Source organism: Hypanus sabinus, unplaced genomic scaffold (genome assembly GCF_030144855.1).
Source record: "Hypanus sabinus isolate sHypSab1 unplaced genomic scaffold, sHypSab1.hap1 scaffold_1067, whole genome shotgun sequence".
Lineage (NCBI taxonomy): Eukaryota > Metazoa > Chordata > Chondrichthyes > Myliobatiformes > Dasyatidae > Hypanus > Hypanus sabinus.
Window position 1 is genome coordinate 23,784 of NW_026779122.1, and position 6,814 is coordinate 30,597.

Genomic DNA, 6,814 nt, shown 5'->3' on the forward strand with positions numbered 1-6,814 from the left:
TCCCCCTTCCTCCTGTGGGATCTCTCTGCCCCGTCCCCCTTCCTCCTGTGGGATCTCTCTGCCCCGTCCCCCTTCCTCCTGTGGGATCTGCCTCCCCCGTCCCCCTTCCTCCTGTGGGATCTCTCTCCCCCGTCCCCCTTCCTCCTGTGGGATCTCTCTGCCCCGTCCCCCTTCCTCCTGTGGGATCTCTCTCTGCCCCGTCCCCCTTCCTCCTGTGGTATCTCCCCTCCCCCGTCCCCCTTCCTCCTGTGGGATCCCCCTCCCCCATCCCCCTTCCTCCTGTGGGATCTCCCTCCCCGTCCCCCTTCCTCCTGTGGGAACTCCCTCCCCGTCCCCCTTCCTCCTGTGGGATTTCTCTGCCTCATCCCCCTCCTCTACTGGGATCTCTCTGCCCCATCCGCTTCCTTCTGTGTCTTTCCATCCTTTACCTTCGGTGATGTCTCTTCCTCCATCTCCCATCGACATTTCCCGATTCTCAAATCTTCCTCACTGTTTGACTTCTCCCCTTCACACCTGCCCTTTCCGACCGTCTCACATCAGGAACACTTTTCTAACCATCAGGGAATGAGAGAGAATATGTGGAGTTTACAGGGTCACACCGACAGACGAAATTACTGACATTCGGTGAATTCATTGGAGCTGGGCAGTGAGGGACATTGACAGTGATGGGATCTACGATCAGTGAATTACTGAAGGGTTTAATGTTCCCTGAAATATCCGAGTGAGAGAAATGCCCTCAGCCGGACGATTTTAATCACAATGTTCATCAATTTGTCTGTTTTTGTTTAGACTGAACAATAATGAACTGGGGGATTCAGGAGTGAAACTGGTGTCTGCGGCTCTGAGGAACCCGGAGTGTAAAATACAGAGACTGTGGTAAGTACCAGACTGTGGGAGATTGTGTTTACAGTCACTGGGTGTCTGACACTGAACATTAATGTGATCAGTAATTGTGTTACTGATAAACACTGGGGATTTGTACTGTCTCCTGTCTCTCTGTGTCCTTCACCCTCACTCTCTCTCATCTCCAGGCTGTGGGATGTCGGTCTCACAGATTCTGGTGCCGAGGATCTCGTCTCCGCTCTCAGTACAAACCCATCACTGACGGATCTGGACCTGAGTGGTAATAAACTGGGGGATTCAGGAGTGAAACTGGTGTCTGCGGCTCTGAGGAACCCGGAGTGTAAAATACAGAAACTGTGGTAAGTACCAGACTGTGGGAGATTGTGTTTACAGTCACTGGGTGTCTGACACTGAACATTAATGTGATCAGTAATTGTGTTACTGATAAACACTGGGGATTTGTACCGTCTCCTGTCTCTCTGTGTCCTTCACCCTCACTCTCTCTCATCTCCAGGCTGGAGAATGTCGGTCTCACAGATTCTGGTGCCGAGGATCTCGTCTCCGCTCTCAGTACAAACCCATCACTGACGTGGCTGGATCTGGGATACAACTCTCTGACAGACCGATCTGTCCCCGCTCTCCGCCGCCTCATACTGACCCTCCCGAGTCTGGAGTGGATCTGGTGAGTGTTTGTGTTAATGTTCAATGTGATAAAATATCAGCGGATCCGCGGGTTTTCTGGTGATATTTGTCTGTGAGTGTTGTTGAAACATTAACCCCGGTCCCCTGTTACTGACACTGTTGTGTGATCTGTTTATTTCATCTTTATTCTCCCATCTGTTTCAGGCTGCGGGGGAATCGGTTCAGTGAGACCGGGGGGAAGGAACTGAGATCTCTACGGGGAGTCAGACCCGGACTGATGGTGGATCTGTGAACATCTGAATGTGGTGAATCGGTTCAGTGAGACCGGGATGAAGGAACTGAGATCTCTACGGGGAGTCAGACCCGGACTGATGGTGGATCTGTGAACATCTGAATGTGGTGAATCGGTTCAGTGAGACCGGGATGAAGGAACTGAGATCTCTACAGGAACCCAGACCCGGACTGATGGTGGATCTGTGAACATCTGAATGTGGTGAATCGGTTCAGTGAGACCGGGATGAAGGAACTGAGATCTCTACAGGAACCCAGACACGGACTGATGGTGGATCTGTGAACATCTGAATGTGGTGAATCGGTTCAGTGAGACCGGGATGAAGGAACTGAGATCACTACAGGAACCCAGACCCGGACTGATGGTGGATCTGTGAACATCTGAATGTGGGGAATCGGTTCAGTGAGACCGGGATGAAGGAACTGAGATCTATACAGGAACCCAGACCCGGACTGAGAGTGGATCTGTGAACATCTGAATGTGGGGAATCGGTTCAGTGAGACCGGGATGAAGGAACTGAGATCTCTACAGGAACCCAGACCCGGACTGATGGTGGATCTGTGAACATCTGAATGTGGGGAATCGGTTCAGTGAGACCGGGATGAAGGAACTGAGATCTCTACAGGAACCCAGACCCGGACAGATGGTGGATCTGTGAACATCTGAATGTGGGGAATCGGTTCAGTGAGACCGGGATGAAGGAACTGAGATCTCTACAGGAACCCAGACCCGGACTGATGGTGGATCTGTGAACATCTGAATGTGGTGAATCGGTTCAGTGAGACCGGGATGAAGGAACTGAGATCTCTACAGGAACCCAGACCCGGACTGATGGTGGATCTGTGAACATCTGAATGTGGGGAATCGGTTCAGTGAGACCGGGATGAAGGAACTGAGATCTCTACAGGAACCCAGACCCGGACTGATGGTGGATCTGTGAACATCTGAATGTGGGGAATCGGTTCAGTGAGACCGGGATGAAGGAACTGAGATCTCTACAGGAACCCAGACCCGGACTGATGGTGGATCTGTGAACATCTGAATGTGGGGAATCGGTTCAGTGAGACCGGGATGAAGGAACTGAGATCTCTACAGGAACCCAGACCCGGACTGATGGTGGATCTGTGAACATCTGAATCTGGGGAATCGGTTCAGTGAGACCGGGATGAAGGAACTGAGATCTCTACAGGAACCCAGACCCGGACTGAGAGTGGATCTGTGAACATCTGAATGTGGTGAATCGGTTCAGTGAGACCGGGGGGAAGGAACTGAGATCTCTACAGGGAGTCAGACCCGGACTGAGAGTGGATCTGTGAACATCTGAATGTGGGGAATCGGTTCAGTGAGACCGGGATGAAGGAACTGAGATCTCTACAGGAACCCAGACCCGGACTGAGAGTGGATCTGTGAACATCTGAATGTGGGGAATCGGTTCAGTGAGACCGGGATGAAGGAACTGAGATCTCTACAGGAACCCAGACCCGGACTGAGAGTGGATCTGTGAACATCTGAATGTGGGGAATCGGTTCAGTGAGACCGGGATGAAGGAACTGAGATCTCTACAGGAACCCAGACCCGGACTGAGAGTGGATCTGTGAACATCTGAATGTGGGGAATCGGTTCAGTGAGACCGGGATGAAGGAACTGAGATCTCTACAGGAACCCAGACCCGGACTGATGGTGGATCTGTGAACATCTGAATGTGGTGAATCGGTTCAGTGAGACCGGGATGAAGGAACTGAGATCTCTACAGGAACCCAGACCCGGACTGATGGTGGATCTGAACATCTGAATGTGGTGAATCGGTTCAGTGAGACCGGGATGAAGGAACTGAGATCTCTACAGGAACCCAGACCCGGACTGATGGTGGATCTGTGAACATCTGAATGTGGGGAATCGGTTCAGTGAGACCGGGATGAAGGAACTGAGATCTCTACAGGAACCCAGACCCGGACTGATGGTGGATCTGTGAACATCTGAATGTGGGGAATCGGTTCAGTGAGACCGGGATGAAGGAACTGAGATCTCTACAGGAACCCAGACCCGGACAGATGGTGGATCTGTGAACATCTGAATGTGGGGAATCGGTTCAGTGAGACCGGGATGAAGGAACTGAGATCTCTACAGGAACCCAGACCCGGACTGATGGTGGATCTGTGAACATCTGAATGTGGTGAATCGGTTCAGTGAGACCGGGATGAAGGAACTGAGATCTCTACAGGAACCCAGACCCGGACTGATGGTGGATCTGTGAACATCTGAATGTGGGGAATCGGTTCAGTGAGACCGGGATGAAGGAACTGAGATCTCTACAGGAACCCAGACCCGGACTGATGGTGGATCTGTGAACATGTGAATGTGGGGAATCGGTTCAGTGAGACCGGGATGAAGGAACTGAGATCTCTACAGGAACCCAGACCCGGACTGATGGTGGATCTGTGAACATCTGAATGTGGGGAATCGGTTCAGTGAGACCGGGATGAAGGAACTGAGATCTCTACAGGAACCCAGACCCGGACTGATGGTGGATCTGTGAACATCTGAATCTGGGGAATCGGTTCAGTGAGACCGGGATGAAGGAACTGAGATCTCTACAGGAACCCAGACCCGGACTGAGAGTGGATCTGTGAACATCTGAATGTGGTGAATCGGTTCAGTGAGACCGGGGGGAAGGAACTGAGATCTCTACAGGGAGTCAGACCCGGACTGAGAGTGGATCTGTGAACATCTGAATGTGGGGAATCGGTTCAGTGAGACCGGGATGAAGGAACTGAGATCTCTACAGGAACCCAGACCCGGACTGAGAGTGGATCTGTGAACATCTGAATGTGGGGAATCGGTTCAGTGAGACCGGGATGAAGGAACTGAGATCTCTACAGGAACCCAGACCCGGACTGAGAGTGGATCTGTGAACATCTGAATGTGGGGAATCGGTTCAGTGAGACCGGGATGAAGGAACTGAGATCTCTACAGGAACCCAGACCCGGACTGAGAGTGGATCTGTGAACATCTGAATGTGGGGAATCGGTTCAGTGAGACCGGGATGAAGGAACTGAGATCTCTACAGGAACCCAGACCCGGACTGATGGTGGATCTGTGAACATCTGAATGTGGTGAATCGGTTCAGTGAGACCGGGATGAAGGAACTGAGATCTCTACAGGAACCCAGACCCGGACTGATGGTGGATCTGTGAACATCTGAATGTGGGGAATCGGTTCAGTGAGACCGGGATGAAGGAACTGAGATCTCTACAGGAACCCAGACCCGGACTGATGGTGGATCTGTGAACATCTGAATGTGGTGAATCGGTTCAGTGAGACCGGGATGAAGGAACTGAGATCTCTACAGGAACCCAGACCCGGACTGATGGTGGATCTGTGAACATCTGAATGTGGTGAATCGGTTCAGTGAGACCGGGATGAAGGAACTGAGATCTCTACAGGAACCCAGACCCGGACTGATGGTGGATCTGTGAACATCTGAATGTGGTGAATCGGTTCAGTGAGACCGGGATGAAGGAACTGAGATCTCTACAGGGAGTCAAACCCGGACTGACAGTGGATCTGTGGACATTTGGCCTTTAACCTTGATCTTACCTGGAACCCAGACCCGGACTGATGGTGGATCTGAATGTGTGAACATCCCCGCCCGCGGGATGGGGACATTTGGCCGACTCCCCGCCCTCCCCTTTAACTCCCGCCCTTACCTTTAACGGCCGCGCGCCGGGGCTGATTCCCAACGGTTTTAACGGAACCGGCTCGGGCCTCGCGCTGTGTGCGTCGCTCGCAGCGGTCCCGCAGTGACGTGTTTCCGCCTGTTGTCCGGCGGGGCAGCTTCCGCCGGAAGTGCGTGGAGGAGACTCCCCACGTGGCACCCCGGGGAATTACCCGGACAGGAAGAGCCCGGGGTCCGGGGCTCAGTCTGGGACACCGGTGTCCCGGGGTGGGGGGGATGATCCCGGGAGAGAATCCTTTTGCCCCCTTTGCTGAGGACGGGCATTCGGCAGCCTGGCCGATATAATGATGTTAAATGGACAAATCCCTCGGCAGTGACCCTGGATCTGCAGCGATCCCGGACACGGCCCTGAAGTGTGATTTTATAATCAGTTTTATAATTTTATAATCAGTTCCCCGATGCAGAGTGACGGTGAGAAACGGGACTGGTTAATATTATTATTATTCAACCGGTCACCCCTTGTCGCCGGTCAGTTAATTGTGTGTGACTGTCAGCAGATTATTTATTCCCGCACGTTAGCAGCTCACACATTGTTTCATTGATATATCTCATAAAAAATCAATAAACCACTGTATCTTCCTGACTTGTGTCGGACTCGAGTTTTATTTGAGGTTTCCGTTGCCCTCCACACCCTGTGCACTGCAACAGTGGGTCGGAGCTCCTCACACTGACACAGTAGCGTCTCAGCTCCAGGCTGAGGGAGGTTGGACAAGCAGAGTCTTGGAGCCCCGGATCTCATCTCCACCAAAGCCCATTTCTGGCAAATTGACCCCCGCCTGTCCCCCGGGGTCAGACACAGAGTGAATCTCCCTCCACACCGTCCCATCACACACTCCCGGGGTCGGACACAGAGTGAATCTCCCTCCACACCGTCCCATCACACTCTACCGGGGTCGGACACGGAGTGAATCTCCCTCCACACTGTCCCATCACACTCTCCCGGGGTCGGACACAGAGTGAATCTCCCTCCTCACCGTCCCATCACACACTCCCGGGGTCAGACACAGAGTGAATCTCCCTCCACACCATCCTATCACACACTCCCGGGGTCGGACACAGAGTGAATCTCCCTCCTCACCGTCCGATCACACTCTCCCGGGGTCAGACACAGAGTGGAGCTGTTCTGATTGCGCTGGGAGAAATCGGGGGAAAACTACTTTATGAAGGTCTTGAATTGCTTGGAAATTGGTTTCCATCGTCCCTTGAACTTCTAAGTGAGCGGCTGGTTTAGAGTGGAAGCTTCGTTTGGAGTTTTTCTGCCAGTTTGGACCGGGTTCGTTGACGGCTTCGAACTGCGTAGC

At 52.8% G+C, this 6,814-nt stretch overlaps 1 long non-coding RNA gene across 1 annotated transcript; it reads left to right on the forward strand.

The window, feature by feature from the left end:
* Positions 1 to 783: 783 nt before the first annotated feature.
* On the forward strand, positions 784 to 5,351 carry LOC132386221 (uncharacterized). The gene is made up of 3 exons (XR_009509433.1): positions 784 to 876; positions 1,032 to 1,202; positions 1,358 to 5,351. It is a non-coding gene; the product is annotated as an uncharacterized LOC132386221 (long non-coding RNA).
* Positions 5,352 to 6,814: the final 1,463 nt, after the last annotated feature.